The 20,236-nt window shown below is 40.3% G+C and overlaps 1 protein-coding gene across 12 annotated transcripts in view; it reads right to left on the reverse strand.

Moving 5' to 3' along the window:
- picalm.S (phosphatidylinositol binding clathrin assembly protein S homeolog) overlaps positions 1 to 20,236 on the reverse strand; it is a 110,748-nt gene that overhangs the window by 89,891 nt on the left and 621 nt on the right. The gene's annotated exons all lie outside the window — the stretch shown is intronic.

Genomic DNA, 20,236 nt, shown 5'->3' on the forward strand with positions numbered 1-20,236 from the left:
AAATCAATGCATGGTTGATAGGGGAATGTGGACCCTAGTAACCAGATTGCTTAAGCTGCAAATTGAAGAGCTGCTGAATAAAAAGCTAAATAACTTAAAAACCTTCAATAATAAAAACTTAAAACTAATTGCAAATTGTCTCAGAATATCACTCACTATATGATACTAAAAGTTATCTCAAAGATGAACAAAGGAGAACTAAACCCTTGTCCATATATACCAACTGCAGCCAGCAGTGAATGTATTGGCTGCCACCATAAGCCGTGGCTATAAAAAAAATTTATGTCCGACACTGACGAGGCCAAAGCAGTGAGTGAGAAGATCACGTAGAGCAGCTAATGGGTCTCCCTAATATTATACAACGAGGGGCCCGAGAACAACTGGATCAGCCCAATTTGGGAAGAGATCAGCTCTTTGAACCTGTCAAAGGAGTGAGCCTACACAAATAAGTGACTGGTCGCAATAACTTCAATATGAAGAGCGAGAGCATCTTTACAATATGATTAAGAGAGAACAATAGTTCCCCTTTAAAACATCCTCGATGAAAGAGAAGTTTCCTGTTTATTAGATTCAGTCTGCGGTTGAGTCTAAACTGCTGAAAGCTCCATGTTTACAGACAAACTGTACCTACAGCAGCGCAACACTGTCATCTGGCAATTGCAGCGGCTCATCCAGGCAATGGGAGAGGGACCGGGAACGACTATACTGGGCAGTATCACTTGTACATGAGGGCTGGACATAACCCAGTATTAAATGAGACATTGTCACAAACATGACAATTATAAGGCAAGACAGGCTGATTCAGGGCTTTTTCACGCATAACCTAAGACTCCTCTGCACCTATTCACTCTAGTACATGAACCTATCCTATACAGTTTCACAGTTTATCACTGTCTTACAAACTTAGAGGGGCTGTTCCTGCTGAATTGTGCTTAGTATAGGGGAATACCTATGCTGCCATAGTTTTATGGGACCTCTCTGTACAGACTATGAGCAAACTTAGGGGACTGTTCCTGCTGAATTGTGCTTAGTACAGGGGAATACCTATGTTGCATAGTTTTATGGGATCTCTCTATACAGACTATGAGCAAACTTAGGGACTGTTCCTGCTGAATTGTGCTTAGTATAGGGGAATACCTATGCTGCCATAGTTTTATGGGATCTCTCTGTACAGACTATGAGCAAACTTAGGGACTGTTCCTGCTGAATTGTGCTTAGTACAGGAGATACCTATGCTGCCATAGCTTTATGAGATCTCTCTGTACAGACTATGAGCAAACTTAGGGGGCTGTTCCTGCTGAATTGTGCTTAGTACAGGGAATACCTATGCTGCCATAGTTTTATGGGATCTCTCTGTACAGACTATGAGCAAACTTAGGGACTGTTCCTGCTGAATTGTGCTTAGTACAGGGAATACCTATGCTGCCATAGCTTTATGAGATCTCTCTGTACAGACTATGAGCAAACTTAGGGGACTGTTCCTGCTGAATTGTGCTTAGTACAGGGAATACCTATGCTGCCATAGTTTTATGGGATCTCTCTGTACAGACTATGAGCAAAGTTAGGGACTGTTCCTGCTGAATTGTGCTTAGTACAGAGGAATACCTATGCTGCCATAGTTTTATGGGATCTCTCTGTACAGACTATGAGCAAACTTAGGGGCTGTTCCTGCTGTATTGTGCTTAGTACAGGGAATACCTATGCTGCCATAGTTGTATGGGATCTCTCTGTACAGACTATGAGTAAACTTAGGGACTGCTCCTGCTGAATTGTGCTTAGTACAGGGGATACCTATGCTGCCATAGTTTTAATGTATAGGTCTGTAAACATTAGTTGTGGATGGCCACATCTATCGAAGAATTAGTTTCCTGTCCCTGGGAAACAAGGCCAGAGCCAACATCTTTTATTAAAAAAAAATGGTGCTTAAGATTAATCAATTAGGGAGATCACGGCCCATGTGTGGATTCAAATCACACAATATCTGACAAATTATTCAGCAGGCCACTCATTTAGCTCAAATAATTAAATACCTGCCAAAGTGTGGACAACTAAAGTCTATCCTTATCCCAAAATATTTGTTATAGAAAGTTGAGTGTAGCCATGAAGAACTAGTGTTCAGACCAAGCACCGCAGTGTGAACCTAACTATTTGCCTAGTTAATTCTTTTGAAGAAAACAAATGTTTTATTTACTCAATATATATATGTATATATGCAACGCTACACAGATAGAGAACAACAAATATTGGAACCAACTGCAGCACTTTCTAAAACATTTACTGTCAGTATTATAATCCTCGTGGGTGTATAATATTTAACTGTTGCTCAAACAAGATGACCCCAACCATTGAACGTCTTTTAAGCCACAAATTATCAGGAAAAGAATTCCAGCAAAGCATAAGATTAAGTAAATGGACTAATAAATGCTGTAGTTTCTCCTCATTAAAGGTATACTGTGAATTTTTTAGTGGGGAGAAGTCATTTACTAGTACTCTTATGACTGCTTTTACGGTTTTACTGGTCAACAACAGCGGCCGTGTCTTGCTTTATGGTAGGAATGTTATACACTCAGGATCAGAGACAGTGCTGCGCAAAGCAGGATTAGTTCCCCTTTAACTTGCACCACTACGACTTTAAGAAACACTGGCTGTGAAATAGATATAAATGCTTGGCAGACAGAATAAACAGAATCACAATGTTTGCTACAGTCACTAAACTTGCCAACTGGAAAGAAACCAGACAAACGATTTTAAATGTACTTATTTTTAAGTTTATTCTCCTTCCCATTCATCTCCCAGCCTCATCACAACTGACTGTGCTAAACTAACTCACAGCAATGTATTTGCATAGCAGCAACATTTTTAGGGGTGGTTCACCTTTAAGTTAAAGGGATACTGTCATGGAAAAATATGTCTAGCCCCATGTCAGATTTCAACAGATAAAAAAATCTGTTTGCTCTTCTAAGAACTGGATTTCAGTGCAGAATTCTGCTGGAGCAGCACTATTAACTGATATGTTCTGAAAAAAACATGTTTTTCCTTGAGAGTATCCCTTTAACGTTTAGTATATTATAGAATGGCCATTCCTAAGCAACTTTTCAGTTGGTCTTCATTATTTATTTTTTTCTTTTTTTAATTGTTTGCCTTTAAAACGGGGGGTCACTGACCCCATCTAAAAAAATAAAAGCTCTGTAGGGCTATAAATGTATTATTGCTAATTTTATTACTCATCATTCTATCCAAGCCTCTCCTATTCATATTCCAGTCTCTTATTCATGTCAATGCACGGTAGCTAGGGGAATTTGGACCTAGCAACCACACTGCAAACTGGGGAGCTGCTGAATAAAAAGCCAAATAACTAAAAAACCACAAATAAAAAATGTCAAATCGTCTCAGATGCAACTCTACAAAAGACAAAGTTAACTCAAAGATGGACAACCCCTTTAATACTTACTACTTATACAGGTATGGGACCTATTATCCAGAATCCTTGGGACCTGGGGTTGTCCAGATAAGGGATCTTTCTGTAATTTGGATCTTCATACCTTAAAGGGGTTGTTCGCCTTTGAGATAACTTTTAGTATTATGTTGAGAGTGATATTCTGAGACAATTTGCTGTTGTATTTCAGTTTTTATTATTAAAGGTTTTTGGGATAGATTTTTATTCAGCAGCTTTTCAATTTGCATATCTGGTAACTAGGGTCCAAACTACCCTAGCAGCCATGCATTGATTTGAATAAGAGACTGGAATATGAACAGGAGAAGCCTGAATAGAAAGATGAGGAATAAAAAGTAACAATAAAAATACATTTGTAGCCTTACAGAGCATGTTTTTTAGAAGGGAGTCAGCGACCCATTGGAAAGATGCAAAGAGTCAGAAGAAAAAGGCAAATAACTACAAAAAATAATAAAAACCAATTGAAAAGTTGCTTAGAATTGGCAGTTCTAACACATAATAAAAGTTACCTTAAAGATGAACCATCCCTTTAAGGCTACTAGAAAATGTATGAAAACATGAAATAAACCCAATAGGCTGGTTTTGCTTCCAATAAGGATTCATTATATCTTAGTTGGGATCAAGTACAAGATACTGTTTTATTATTACAGGGAAAAAGGAAATCATTTTAAAAATCTGGATTATTTGAATATAAGAGTCTATGGGAGGCAGCATTTCCATAATTTGGAGCTTTCTGGATGACAGATCCTATACCTGCACTCAAAACACAAATATAAACCAAATGCAAACTGCCATAAAGAAAGCCAACTACAAACCAAATTTTAAGGTGAACTTGCCCTTTAATAAGACAAAAGTCTTTAGCAGCGAATGTGCCATCCACTCCCAGAGGCTCTAATAAGCAACAAAAATACACGGCATTTACATAAGGGATCAGCTTTCCCCCAACTCAGCATCCTATTCAATCGTATGAGTACACATGGACACCTGGCACCTGCGTAGCCTCATGAAAATGACCGGTCAACAAAAATTGTGTGTGATTCTGTAGAAATTTGCATTTCTCAACCTGGTTTGCACTGAATCAGCAGGAAAACGGGTCTATTCAGCCTGAGCCAAAATAGAGATTGTGTGGAGTGTATTTAATAAAGAGCAGATTATTATTATCGGAGGCTAGTACTGGCCATATGCACAAAGCTGCTTCTTGTATCAGTCACCCTACAACGCTGAGCTCATAGGGCAGCCCTCTCCCTTGCTCTTGCCACACAGCTAGTCACCCGGCTAATGAAAACATTACAGATATGGACCTGGCTCCCCAATGAAACCAGAATGAAATCAGCTCTGCTAGCAAGTGAATCGCTGTGTACTCTATGGAAAAGGGACTCTTTTCTTTGGCTCTATATACATTAATAATATAAACAATACAGCAGGATTGTCAGTCAGTAACAAGAAACATACACCATTGCACTTTTAAAACATTCCCCTTTAAACAAAACATGGTCGGGCTCATTTATAAACACTGGGCACATTTGCACGTGGGCAGTAACCCATAGTAACCAATCAGTAGCTAGCTTTTCTAAAGGTGGCCATAGAAGTAGAGATCCGCTCGTTTGGCAATGTCGCCAAATGAGCGGATCTCTTCCCGATATGCCCACATTGAAGTGGGCGATATCGGGCTGATCCGATCGTGGGCCCTAAGGCCCAACGTTCAGATCATAATGCATCCAATACGGGCAGTCAGATCGCGGGACCGCATACACACACACATCTGACGGGATTTTTTAACCTGCCCGATCAAGATCTGCCCCACTTTCAGCCAGCTATCGATCGGGGAAACCCGTCAGATGGCCCCACATACGAGCCAATAAGCCGTCGGCAGCTTTTAAAGGAGAAGGAAAGCTACTAAAGCAGTTAATTGCCAATAGATTAGCCACAATAGTGCATAGCTAACACTAATTTATTCTGCAGAATGCTTTACCATACCAGAGTAAACAGCTCTAGAAGTTCTCTGTTTGTTTAGGATAGCAGCCGCCATATTAGCTTGGCGTGACATCACTTCCTGCCTGAGTCTCTCCCTGCTCACTCATAGCTCTGGGCTCAGATTACAGCATGAAGGGGAGGAGGGAAGGGGAGAGGAGCAAACTGAGCATGCTCAAGCCATAGCCCTGAAGGTTTAAGCTGAAAACAGGAAGTCTGATACAGAAGCCCATGAGTACACAATAGAAGGAAAGAAATGTGCTGTTTCTTTTGACAGAGGACTCAGAGCAGCATTACTTTGAGGGTTAACTGGTGTATTTATATAGACCTTTCTGATAAAGCTTACTTCGTTTTAACCTTTCCTTCTCCTTTAAGTCTCCTGCAGGTTGAGCAATGAAAGCAAGCCTCTGCTTGGATGCCATGATTTACTGCCCAGGTGCAAATTTGCCCATTATTCATTATTGAGCCCCAAAGTGTTTCTGTAGTCACAGAAGCAGCAGCTTTCACACATTTACTCAAAGCATAAAAGTAAGGCAGAAGCTAAAAAGGCAACTAAATTGCTCTGTGGGTAGCTAAATGTAGAATGAACTGAGCATGAGAACTAAAGGGGGCACAGAAAGATGGGCCCCAGAATAGCACATTTCAGCTAGGCCCTATACAACATCACTGCCCAGCCAATCCCCAGCTTTTCCAATGACTCGCAAGCTTATTGGGGCTCATTTACCAACACTGTGCACATTTGCACCTGGGCAGTAACCCAAAGCCACCAACCATATTTTTGGTGGGGGACGCCCCAATACTTACCCTTTCGCCTCTCAATTATCTGCATATGTCCCCTGTGTATATTAGTACCTCTGGAGAGTCATGTTTCGAGAACTATAACTCACACATTAAGACTTTGGTTGGCTAAATTCCGGATTGGAGAGAAGGCTCATGTAGAGAGAACTATAATTAAGGGAAAATCGTTTAGTTTTTAACCATCAATTAGTTTTCACTATAAGTGATTATTTTTATGAATGTATATTGATTGATTGGGGTTCTGGCTGCCCAGGTTTTTATCTTGATTGAGAATTTTTAAGGGGACGCCCCAATACTTACCCTTTATTACATAACTTGTTTTTTTTTAATAACACCTTTTAAATTATTTATTTTATTTATTGGTATCCTCAAAAGGACCTTGGGGATTAAAGGTGTATTAAAGACGGTGTATTAAAGAGAAAGAATATCTTCCCTTTAAAGGAGACGTATAGGATAAATGAAAACCCCCTAATTTTGTGGGCAATTATAAGTAATATATGGTGTTGCTTTTACATGGTGCTAAACATTGATATTATCTTTTAAAAAGGGCCCCTTTATTGGAGCTCCCTATAGATGTTCTCTGGTGCCTGTCTGTGTTTCAAATGAGGGGTGGGTCTGTCCTAACATCCCTGCCAGAAGCACAGTAGGAGGAGGACAGCCAATCACAGCTCTGCAGTCAAACAAGCACAGACAGGCTTCAGTTCCCTGTCAGGTCCTGCTAGCTGCTGATTGGTTCCTGTCCTACAGTGCAGTGAGCTGAGTGCACAGCCTGGGAATTCAGGGAGCAGGAAGTGGAACAGAAGGGAGGGATATTAAGGTTTTTGCAGAAATATTCAATAAATCAGCCTGAAACACTACTTTTTTTTAAGCACAATTCTTCTATATCTAAATGAGGATAATGCACTGGTACATTCTTATTTTTTACTCAAAATGTCTCCTTTAACGTCGCATTACTTCATATAACTTCCTTGACTACTCGGTGGTCAGACTGGTGGGAAACTGACCAGAAGGTGGCGCTGTTGTAACACAATTCATTCATATTAACACTACATGTATCCTTTAATATCTTTACAAAATAAAATAAATACAACAAAATAAATAAAAAATGTACATTGCAAAATTTCTTAGAACAGCCCCCTCATCAATTTTACATTCACTTAGTTCAAAGGTTTACTTATCCTTTAAAGAACAGCACCCGTTTCTGTTTATTTTTTTATTTATTTTCCTGTCTATAGAGAATGTTGCAGCTGGAGCAATCTATCATATATATTAAACCCAACCCCTTGTATCTATGAATCAGATGTTCTGTGCACTATAAGCAAATCTCATTATACTGTACTTTACTTTCCAATACAAATAAACAGAATGTTGGATACTTTTAATATTTTTGTCTCTAGAGAGGGAGGGAAGAGACTAGCACTGAACAAAACACTTTGAACTTAATGGCAAGAATTATCAACGCCAATGTGTCAGGTTCACATACTGAGAGCAGATGTTTGGGCTCTAACACCAAGCGTTAGTGCTGAGCTTGCCCATGTGCCAGACATTTGGCAGTGAAATGACATTATTATTACTGAAATCAATGGGCAAAGCATTATTTACACAGTAAACAAAGACAGATACGGGAGGCAATGTAAGTGATCATTAAAAGCTGGATGTACCATTCATGGGCACCCAAATTAACGGTTTCCCTTCGGATGAACCTACAAACTTATTTCTGAGCGAAAATGCCACATGAAGATCACTCAATATTAGTTGTAGTTGCGAGTTTATTTTCAGTCGATACACTGTGCCAAATCTTATTCCATCTTCAGCGGAAGAGATCAATGCCAACATTCCCCACATTAGATCTTCTAAACATCTGCTTTGGAGAAACTCAGGAAAAACACACACTGCTATGGCGAATACACACACACATCCCAATCCCTATTGCAATTAGGGATGCACCGAATCCAGGATTCGGTTCGGGATTCGGCCTTTTTCAGCAGGATTCGGCGGAATCCTTCTGCCTGGCCGAACCGAATCCTATTTTGCATATGCAGATTAGGGGGCGGGGAGGGAAATCATGTGGCTTTTTGACAGAAAACAAGGAAGTAAAAAATGTTTACCCTTTCCTACCCCCAATTTGCATATACAAATTAGGGTTCAGATTCGGTTTGGTATTCGGCCGAATCTTTCACGAAGGATTCAGGGATTCGGCCGAATCCAAAATAGAGCCACACATAGGAACAAAAAGGTGGTGTTCATATAGTATAGCATAAAAGCACAGAAATCCCATTTTCCCACAATCTCTCTCCATTGCCAAATTGAGGACTACATGAAAGTGCCTGCGTTGCATGTCAGACGATTTTTGTCTGAAATTTTGATGCACTGCTGCACCTTGCAGACAAGAGTAAGAACATATTATAATTATGAAGATATATGGGCAACAACAGTTACCTGACACAACTCATGATGGAGGGCCCAAGTACACCAAAATGAGTGCCACAATGACTACAATCTGTACTTAACAGTCAAAGACTCATTTGACTTTAGTATAAAAATGCCATAGGAGCAGCATCTGCCTCACTAGCGGGATCTTACCCAAGGCCGACTCAGGGCACATCACAGTTCTGATCTTCAACCGTCGGCACATTAAAGTAGGGATGCACCGAATCCACTATTTTGGATTCGGCCGAACCCCCTAATCCTTTGTGAAAGATTTGGCCGAATACCGAACCCTAATTTGCATATGCAAATTAGGGGTGGGAAAGGGTAAACATTTTTTACTTCCTTGTTTTCTGACGAAAAGTCACATGATTTCCCTCCCCGCCCCTAATTTGCATATGCAAATTAGGGTTCGGATTCAGTTCGACCAGGCAGAAGGATTCGGCCGAATCCTGCTGAAAAAGGCCGAATCCTGGCCGAATCCCGGATTCGGTGCATCCCTACATTAATGGGATTCTGTCATGATTTGTATGATGTAGTTTTTATTTGTATGTATGTATAACTATTTGTAAAGCGCTATTAGGAGATGCAGCGCTGTACAGTGCATAAAAGTACAATATATAAATAAAAGCATACATGGGGGAGACAAATCACATAATATAGTGAATAAAGTACCCCCTCTTGTAAAATATAAGGATATTATAAGTTACCGAGGAGTTTCATGACCATATAAAAGTACGAGGCCGAAGGCCGAGTGTTTTTATACAGGTCATGGAACTCCGAGGTAACTTCTAATATCCTCATATTTTACAACTGGGGGTACTTTATTAATTATAATACACAAATTTTAGTGAGTCATGTGATAGAAATTACATCACTACTCACCGTTTATAACTGATGACATCACTACTCACCGTTTATAAGGATATAATTTACAAGATATTCATGGCTTTTGTGTATTATAAATAAATACAGAATCATAGGACAAAGCTATGAGACATAGTGGGAAGGAGGTCCCTGCCCCGTAGAGCTTACAGTCTAAGTCAGGCATAGTTAATAGGAACAGGACTAGGCTAATGTTCTAGTGCTCCAAAAGGTAGGCTCTTAGTTTTTTCTTGAAGAGATTAAGAGAGGATTCCTTACAGAGGAATTCAGGGATGGAATTCAGGAGCAGCAAGATAGAAGGGTTTCTAAATGACACTGTTTACACTGCAAATAATTCACTGTACAATATAAAATGTCACTCCTGAAGCAGCAAGTGTATTTAGTTGTAATATTGGTGGCTAGGTGCATCTCAGGTCATTTTGCCTGGTCATGTGATTTCAGAAAGAGCCAGCACTTTAGGATGGAACTGCTTTCTGACAGGCTATTGTTTCTCCTACTCAATGTAACTGAATGTGTCTCAGTGGGACCTGGATTTTACTATTGAGTGTTATTCTTAGATCTACCAGGCAGCTGTTATCTTGTGTCAAGGCCCCCATACACGGGCCAATAAAAGCTGTCGGCATCTTATTGGCCCGTGTAGGGCCCTCCAACGGGCTTTCCCAATTGATATCTGGCCGAAAGTCGGGCAGATGACAATCGGGCAGGGTAAAAAATCCCGTCGGTTGACGCCCACATCTATTCGTTGATGCGGTCCCGCGATCTGTTGACTCATACGGCCTCCATTCTGATCAGATCATTGGGCCCTAGGGCCCACGACTGGATCAGCCCGATATCTCAATGTGGTCGTATCAGGGAAAGATTCGCTCGTTTGGCGTCATCGCCAAACAAACGAATCTCCCTGTGTATGGCCAACTTTAGGGAGCTGCTATCTGGTTACCTTCCCATTGTTCTGTTGTTAGGCTGCTGGGGGGGGGTGATATCACTCTAACAGTAAAGAGAGACTGAAGTTTATCACAGCACAAGTCATATGACTGAGGACACCTGGGAAACTGCCACGATGTCTAGCCCCATGTCATATTTCAAAATTAAATATAAAAAAAAATCTGTTTGCACTTTTGAGAACTGATTTCAGTGCAGAATTCTGCTGGAGCAGCACTATTAACTGATGCGTTTTGAAAAATAAACATTTTTTCCCATGACAGTATCCAGTAAGATATCTGTAATAAAATCACAGCTAACACTAAAGTATAAGGGTAGCAAGTGTATCACTGCATTAGTGTCAGCTGATAATGCTGATCAGGTTTGATTCTGTGGGAAACTTATGTTCATGAATATTCTGCAGGTATAAGTACAAATAATAGAGGCAGAGTGCAGCGACGTGGCACACGGGTGGCACTGGGGTCCTGGGGTGCAGTCCAGTCAGTGCACTACCTGCAAGAATGTAACAATGTATGTTCTCCCCTTCTCTTCATGGGTTTCCTCCAACACAGCAAGAACTTAAAGGCAGGTTCATTGGTGCCTAATAAAACAAATGTTTTAATGTGAATGTAATAGAGAGCTTAGATTGTAAGCTCCAATAGGGATGATCTCTGTGATGATGGATATGTGCAAAGCCATGTCATTCCCACCCAATGGAACATAGAGGAATAACTGATTACTTTTTCTATGTCAAAAGAGGAAACATTAGATCCAGCAGAAGTTTCCATCCATTAGTCAACTGTATGACCCCCATAATCTAACCTGATTACAGTCATCTACAAAATGCTGGCTTCATAGCTGGGCCTACCTCCACAACACAAGAGGCACCTACATACAATGCAAAGATGTCTTTATATGCAGGTCATACCTTTATACCTTAAGTGTACTAAAAAAAGCATGTAAACATTAAGGGGCACATTTACTTGAGTGAAGGAATAGAATAAAAAATACTTCGAATTTCGAAGTATTTTTTTGGCTACTTCGACCTTCAACTACGACTTTGAATCAAACGATTCGACCATTTGATAGTCGTACTGTCTCTTTAAAAAAAACTTCGACCACCTACTTCGCCACCTAAAACCTACCGAGCACCAATGTTAGCCTATGGGGAAGGTCCCCATAGGCTTTCCTACCAATTTGGGATTGAAGGAAAATCGTTTGATTGATGGATTCGAAGGATTTTATCGTTTGATCGATTTTTCCTTCGATCGTTCGATCATACTAAATGCGGTAAATCCTTTGACTTCGATATTCGAAGTCGAAGGATTTTACTTCGCCGGTCGAATAACGAGGGTTCATGAACCCTCGATATTCAACCAATAGTAAATGTGCCCCTAAATAAACCCAATAGTCTGGTTTTGCTTCCAATAAGGATTAATTATATCTTAATTGGAATCAAGTACAAGCTACTGCTTTATTATTAGAGATGCACCTAATCCCCTTTTTTTGGATTCGGCTGAATCCCAGAATCCTTCACAAAAGATTCCGCTGAATACCGAACCAAATCCTTATTCCCATATACAAATTAGGAGAAGGAAAGGAGAAACTGGGGGTAATTTTAACTTTTTTGTTTTCTGACGAAAAGTCATGTGATTTACCTTGCCGACCCTAATTTGTATATGAAAATTAGGATTAGGTTCGGCAAGGCACAAGGAATCGGCCGAATCCTGGATTCGGTGCATCCCTATTTATTATTGCAGAGAAAAAGTAAATCCGTAAAAAAATTTTTAGATAAAATGAAGTCTATGAAAGATGGGCTATCCATAATTCAGAGTTTTCCGGATAACAGATCCCACACCTGTAAATTCTAATGTTTGTGTCTCTGGTGTTTTAGCCTGACAGCTCAGTGATCCGGGTGCAGGTTCTGAATTGTTACAATTTGCTCCATTAGTCAATACATTTCCCACAACTATTGAATCAATTCTAACAGCTGCCTGTAATGAAACTCGGAATGGGGGGAGGTCGCCGACTCTTTAACTGTTCTAAATTGACAATTTAGATGATCCATTTCTTATGTTTGTCCTGCTGAGTAGAATCCCTGAGTTTCATTACAGGCAGCTGTTAAGACTTGATATAATAGTTACCAATATTCCCCAGATACTGCTGAGAAATGGATCAACTAATGGAGCAAATTGTAACCCTTCAGAATCTGCACCTGAATTACTGATCTGAACTGAAACACTAGAGACAAGGAATACTAAGGGGCATATTTAACAAAAGTCGAGCAATGAGTTTTTTTTACTTCTAATTAACTCGAAAGACATTGAAAACTCGAGCTAATTTAACCAACCCAAAAACTCTTCGAATTCGTCAGAACTTGTATAGTTTTGTTCTCCAAGAAACTCTAATGTCAGGAAGGCTTTTAAGGGGCTGGTTCACCTTTAAGTTAACTTTTAGTATGCTATAGAAAGGCTAATTCGAAGCAGCTTTGTAATTGGTCTTTATTATTTTTTTATAGTTTTTGAATTATTTGCCTTCTTCTCACTCTTTCCAGTTTTTAAATGGGGGTCACTGACCCATCTAAAAACAAATGCTTTGTAAGGCTACAAATGTATTGTTATTGCTACTTTTTACCCTTCTGTTCAGGTCTCTCCTATTCATATTCAGTCTCTTATTCAAATAAATGCATGGTAGCTAGGGGAATTTGGACCCCAGCAACCAGACTGCTGAGATTGCAAACTAGAGAGCTTCAGAATAAGAAGCTAAATAACTTGAAAACCACAAGCTATAAAAAATAATTGCAAATTATCACTCTCAACATCATACTAACAGTTAATTTAAAGGTGAACAACCCCTTTAACATCTTCAAATGGGTCAGTGGACCTCTGCCATTGACTTCTACATGAACTCGGCAGGTTTTAGGTGGTGTACTATCAAATTTGAGTTGTTCCCAGGGTCGAGGTATGAGAAATCTCGAATTCAAATTCGAGTTTGGATTATTCCCAACCCGAATTTGTGAGTTTTGACCAAAAATTCAACTTGAAAATTCGAATTTACCATTCGAACATTAATAAATCTGCCCCTAAACTTCAATTTTGAAAAAACGATAAGATATTAAAAATGGAAAGCAATTGAAAAAATGTTTATTTCTGGGGAAACCAAAACCTGGAATAAAAGTTTGCAGTTACTCTGCTGGAATTTTTCCTTTTTTTTTGTTTTTTTGATTTACTGGCACAGTGGAGTTGTAAGCACAGAGAAATGTATATGGAAGTCGAAAATACAGCCGTATCCAATTGTATAACCACCGAAAATCTTTTATTTTTATTTCTGAAGAACAATCTGAAAACAACTCAACTGGGAAAAAACAAAGTGTTTGGAAGGTGAACAACCTCTTCAAATTTAAATTTTCCAAAATCAGGCACAAAAATAGAAAGTAATTGAAAAAAAGTCTGTATTTCTGGTTAACTAGCTGAAAACAATTGAACTAAAAATAAAAGTTTGCAAAGGCGAATAACCCCTTTAAAGGAGAACTAAAGCCTAACTAAAAAAGTAGTTTAAAAATGTTGTACATTGTGTTTCGGGTCTCTGTAGGCAACCATAGCCCTTCAGCAGGGAAGATCTGTGTCTCCAAAGATGCCCCAGTAGCTCCCCATCTTCTTTTCTGCTGATTCACTGCACATGCACTGGGCTGCTGTCACTTAATGAGCTTAAGGACCCACTCACAATATACAGTACACATAGAATAGAAATGTCACAATATAAGGCTGATTAGTAATTAATACACATAATTACTACATGGCAGCACAGAAACCAGTGCAATTGGCATCAGAATTTAATAATCAGCAAACCTGTAGCATCAGCTTATATTACAGCCAGGGAAGCTCATTTTCTGCTGGATAATTAGTGACGAGCCCTAAGCTTAGCTTCTCAACAGCCAATCAGAGCCCACTGAGCATGTGAGTGTCACAGACACTTTCCAAGATGGTGACCCCCTGTGACAAGTTTGAAGTCCTGGATCATTGCTGCTATTGACAAGCTGAAACTTTAGCCTCGTGCAATAAGTTCACTATATAAAATATGGTATTTTTAGCCACATTCATTTTTAGGGTTTAGTTCTCCTTTAAAAAGTCAATAGCACCTGAGGCTATTTCTGCTTTAAGGGTTAATAAAGCAACAACTAAACCAAAGAGGGAGGAACCAGAGAATGAGCCGTTACACTTGGATCAGATTTTGAATCTACAAAGTTGTGAGTTAGAAGCCGGCCCTCGGGCTAGAGGAACAATAGGGATATAGATGCCATTGTCTGTATGAGCTCACAAACAAACCACAGTAGTTGTCAATGACTACAGGGCAACAACACGGAAACAACAAATGTTTTATTTCCTGAACGGGAGAATATTATCCCAGACACATTATCGATTCATCTGTAACGAGCCGGTAGAACTATTAAATACAAATTAGCCAAAAGCCACCAAATAGGATTACATGACTGAATGAACAGGTTTAAAGAGGGATTTCACTACACAAGTGATCAAGTATTAACTTTATTTGGTGTAAAAATCTGTCTTTCTGTTCTAGAATATGAACCACTCACTGGTTGCTAGGGACTCTAACTCTAGTAACCTGAAAGCGTAAGGAGTGTGAAGCTGAGTTCCTTTAAATCACTTTCACATCATCATATATTTACTTAGTCAGTTGGAGAGCAACATGTTGCTTGCGAGCCACTGGTTGGGGATCACTGATGTAGAAGGTGTAATTCTGAGACAATTTGCAATTAGTCTATTTTTTATTATCTCCATGTTTTTTTTTTTTCTTATTTCACATTTTGAGATTTCAGCAGCTATCTGGTTGCTAGGGTGCTAATTAGCTTAGCAACTGGGATGTGGTTTGACCGAGAGACTGGTATTTGAATAGGCAAGGACCTGAACAGAAAGATAATTAAAAAGTAACTTTAACAATAAAACTGTAGCCTCACAAATCATTCTTTTCACTGCTGGGGTCAATGACCCCCCACCTGAAATCTGCAAAGAGTCAAGAGTAGGTGGCAAATACAACTAGGAATGCACCGTATCTACTATTTGGGATTCGGCCGAATCCCTGAATCCTTGGTGAAAGTTTCAGCCGAATACTGAACTGAATGCTAATTTGCATATGCAAATTAGGGGCAGGAAAGGAAAACGTAGGGGGGAAAAATCTTGTGACGAAAAGCCACGTGATTTCCCTATCCGTCATTAATTTACATATGCAAATTAGGATTTGGATTCGGTTTGGCCAGGCACAAGGATTCGGCCGAATCTGAATCCTGCTGAAAAAGGGCGAATTCCGAACCGAATCCTAGATTCCATGCATCCCTAAACACAAAATAAAAAATGAAGACCAAATAAAAAGTTGCTTAGAATCGACATTGTATAATATACTAAAAGTTAACTTAAAGGTGAATCACCCCTTTAAGGGTGGTCTAAAAAAGGCTTGTTATAGCTTAAAATTGCACATTTATTGGAGCAACCCCCCACCTAAATGCATTCAAAATTCATTGCGCCAGTGTTTTAGTGAATCCAGTCATGAAGAATCCAGTCAGCTGGCAGCTAAACATAAATAAAGTAAAACTTCCATAAATTCTATTGTGCAATATATAGTGGTGGGACCAGAAAATTGCTGTAAAATGAGGGAAACATATAACCAGGGTATGTTAAATTGAGATTTTACTGTATATATGTGCAATATGAGCTTTACTAAAACTACACGATGGCAGAATAGTTAATAGAGGCCCTGCCTGACAACTCTGGTCTGGGAGGATTAGGCAACGAAAGTGAAAAGAAATACAGGTTGTTCTGTTTGATCAAACAATAAAATCTGCTATGAATATGAGACATAGTATTGCCAAATAAATGTGCCTGGAACACAATACAGCCGACATACAGGAATGGAACTTATTATCCACAATGCTCCAGACCTGGGGTTTTCCAGATAAGGGATCTTTCTGTAATTTTGATCTCCTTACCATTTAAGCATTAAATAAAGCCATTAGTGTTGTTTTGTTTCCAATAAGGATTAATTATATCTTAGCTGTGTTCAAGTACAAGCGACTGTTTTATTATTACACAGAAAAAGGAAATCATTTTTAAAAATGTGAATTGTTTGATTAAGAAAAAGGAGTATATGGGAGATGGTTATTCCGTAATTCAAGCTGTCTGGATAACAGGTTTCCGGATAAAGGATCCCATACGTGTATTATAAAAAGTCCTCTGATATATTGATCAACATCACTAGCCCCAATAATAATTTGCCCCAGGATAATAGTATTTCTTTTCTACAGTGTTGAAGATATTCTACGATAACCGGTTATCCAGTAAATGCGATGAGTAGGCCCATCACCATATCTGTTTGTATAAAAAGATCCTGTATATAGGATTCAAGAGATAAGCCCGTGAAGCTGAAGACTAGACTTAATCAGAATAGTCAGCTCTATGGGAGAGTGAGCACTTTACAGCTGCCTTGGACTAAGTGCAAGCTCTACTGTCATAAGAGGACATTCCTTTTCTAAAGCCATTGGGTCAGAGCCAATCAGATCAGAGTGATCTCTCCTTACAGCATCTAATAATGACAGAGAATAACACGGAAATGCCGCTGGGTCCCTGCCCATGGACACTGGTATAGGGGCCCAAGTAGCTTTTTACAATTATTGTTTCTATTTTCTTTCGTTGTCTTTCTCCTGCTGGTAAAAGGCAGCAAGGCAAGGCGCATGGCCGGATACAGACAGATCTAGCAATATCACAGGTACGAGAGAGGCGTAAAGCGTGTGCTGCATTGTTACTGGTACAGTGGCCTAGAAGGGGATCTGTGGATGTCACCTAGGGGCCACACATCTCATTAATCCAACACTGATCCCCCAACTGAAACAAGGGAGAATTCTGGAATTCTAAGACTGGTCAACTATAACTCCAGTACAAGAGGTTGATGCCCATCATTGTTGTTGATAATATATTGTTGATAATCCGATCATTGGGCCCCATGACCCACAATCAGATCATCCCAATATCACCCGTTTCTTTCACAAATAACAGCCAAAACACTTCTCTATGCCCTTATCTTATCCCGTTTAAGCTGGCCATAGATGTGCAGATTTACCTTCACATTGGACAAACATCTCCATCTCCAGACCTGCCACTAACCATTCCGACCAAATAAAGTAGTAAAAAAACAGATCAGACAATGCTCTGCCCCAGACAGCAATCGTACGAAAGTTATGTCCGACAAAAGCTAGTGACAGTCTCGCACTGATATCATCAGTTAGTTTATTGCACACAAAATGTTTCGGGCCAAGAGCCCTTTATCAAGTGGCCCGAAACATGTTGTGTGCAATAAAGAGCAGCTAGCAGCAAGTTCTGCCTCTTCGTTAGCTTTCTCTCAGTTCTCTAACTAATTGGTTCATTTCCTACACCTGGAGCGGGGGGGCCCTACGGAGATCGAGAGCACAGCTGCCAAATCCCCAGTCATCCCAATACATTGTCCAGAACTGATATCATCAGATCGGCAATACATGCAGAGATATTATTGGTAGCCAACAGAAATTTTCTAACCCGATCAACTGAATGACCGATCGACATCTCCGGGCTCCACACGGCCCGAAAATCGGCTGGATCGAGATTTGCACGATCAAATCTTTGCGTCTTGACTATTGCAATCTCCTCCTAACCAATCTTCCTGACTCCTATCTCTCTCCCCTCCAAACAAACTTAAAGGACCAGTAACATAAAATTTTTTTTTAAAAAATTAGTTCCTTTGTAATGAAAAAAAACCAATACAGTTTTAACTTTTAAATCGCAAAGCTTTTAATAAGAAATGACTTACCGATTCTCTGCATGCGCTCCTCTTCAGAAAGGGCGACAGGGGCATCGATCCATCGTGCGGCGCTCGATTTCTCCTCCCTGGCTATCACCTATAGAAGGCAGGGAGGAGAAATCGAGCGCCGCGCAATGGATTGTCACCCTGCCACCGTTTCTGAAGAGGAGCGCATGCAGAGAATCGCTAAGTCATTTCTTATTAAAAGCTTTGTGACTGGTCCTTTAAACTCTGCTACAAGGATCTTGCTGCTCTCTCCTAAAAGGGAACCTGTTCAACACCAACTTAAAATCATTAGCGTGGCTACCAGTTAAGCAAAGAATAGCATATAAAATCCTTCTGCTAACATTAAAAGCCCTTCACTCCTCTGCGCCTCACTACATTTCTTCTCTTGTCTCACTGAACATTCCTGGTCGTCTTCTCCGCTCCTCTCAGAGCCACCTTCTCTTCACACCATCCACATCCACTGCCACCTCTTGTCTCCAACCTTCTATCTTGCTGCGATCCCATCCCGGAAGTCCTCCGTAAGGAATCCTCTCTTAATAACTTCAAGAAAAAACTAAGAGTCTACCTTTTGGAGCACTAGAACATTAGTCTAATCCTCTGCCTATTGACAATGCCTTACCTTGTGCACTTTTTCATCTCCAAACTGTGCCTGTAGGTTAGCCACCTACCCACTTAGACTGTAAGCTCTATTGGACAGGGACCTCCTTCCCACTGTCTCTTACCACATAGCACTTAAAATCTTTGTCCTGATATGATTTCTGTGTATATTTATTATATGATTTGTCTTCCCCATGTATACTTTTGATATATTGTACTTTTATGCACTGTACATCGCTGCAGCTCAACGCTTTACAAATAAAGTTATTCAAACAGACATGCGCATATCTTGCCCAGATACAGCCATCTCCAGTGGGTGATATTGGGATGATCTGATTGTGGGTCCTAGGGCCCAATGATCAGATCACAATGAAGGGAATGCAGGAGGACAGTGTGAGGCCGCATCAACAAATCAATACGGTCCTAGATCCAACAGGATTTCTTGAAGGAGAAGGAAAGTCGTTTCACACTTGGGGGTGCCAAATGTTAGGCACCCCAAGTGAATGTATTTACTTACCTGAAACCCCAGGCCGGTGCTCCTATCAGCAGAAAACTGCACTGGCCTGGGGTTGTTTTAGTGAGCACCACAAAGTGATCCTCTTCTGTCTTCTTCTTTCTTCTCATGGCTGCGCATTAAAGTGAAAAGCCGAACTTTAACTAAAGAGTCGCTATTTCATTCAACTGCGCATGCGTCTGCCCCTGGAATTTTGAAGAAAGAAGAAGACTTAGAGGATCGTTCCGTGGTTCTCACTGGTATAACCCCTGGCGGTGCAGTTTTCTGCTGATTGGAGCACCAGCCCGGGGGTTTCAGGTAAGTCAGTACAATAACTTGAGGGTGCCTAACATTTGGCACCCCAAGTGGTAAACGACTTTCCTTCTCCTTTAACCTGCTGATGGTCACCTGGTCACTTTTCTGACAGATATCGGTTGGGGAGCCTAAAGGAAGGGCCCCCCTAAATAACCTAAGGACTTGGTCCGTCGGCAGCTTTCAGTTTAGCAGCATCGTCCCTGATTTAACGCAGCTGCTGCTGGGTCTCCATCCTGATGACAACTACTCTCAACATTCCTCCACACAGCAGGGAGTGGGAGTAGCCGGTGGGCAGCCAGAGTCACATGTTAAATGCCCCTTTCTAAAACTTTGCCATGGAGGGGAGGGGGGTATCAGCAACTGCAGAACTACAAACTAATCATTCATAGCTGATCTATAAAGCCACTTACTGGAACTACAATTCCCAGCATTCCACAAGAAAGCAGAGGGTGGGAAGGGTAATTGTCCAGCAGATAGAACAGCAACTACAGGTCCCAGCATGGGCCAAACCAATGCCTGAGGATCACAGG

The sequence above is a fragment of the Xenopus laevis genome, chromosome 2S (assembly GCF_017654675.1).
Source record: "Xenopus laevis strain J_2021 chromosome 2S, Xenopus_laevis_v10.1, whole genome shotgun sequence".
NCBI lineage: Eukaryota > Metazoa > Chordata > Amphibia > Anura > Pipidae > Xenopus > Xenopus laevis.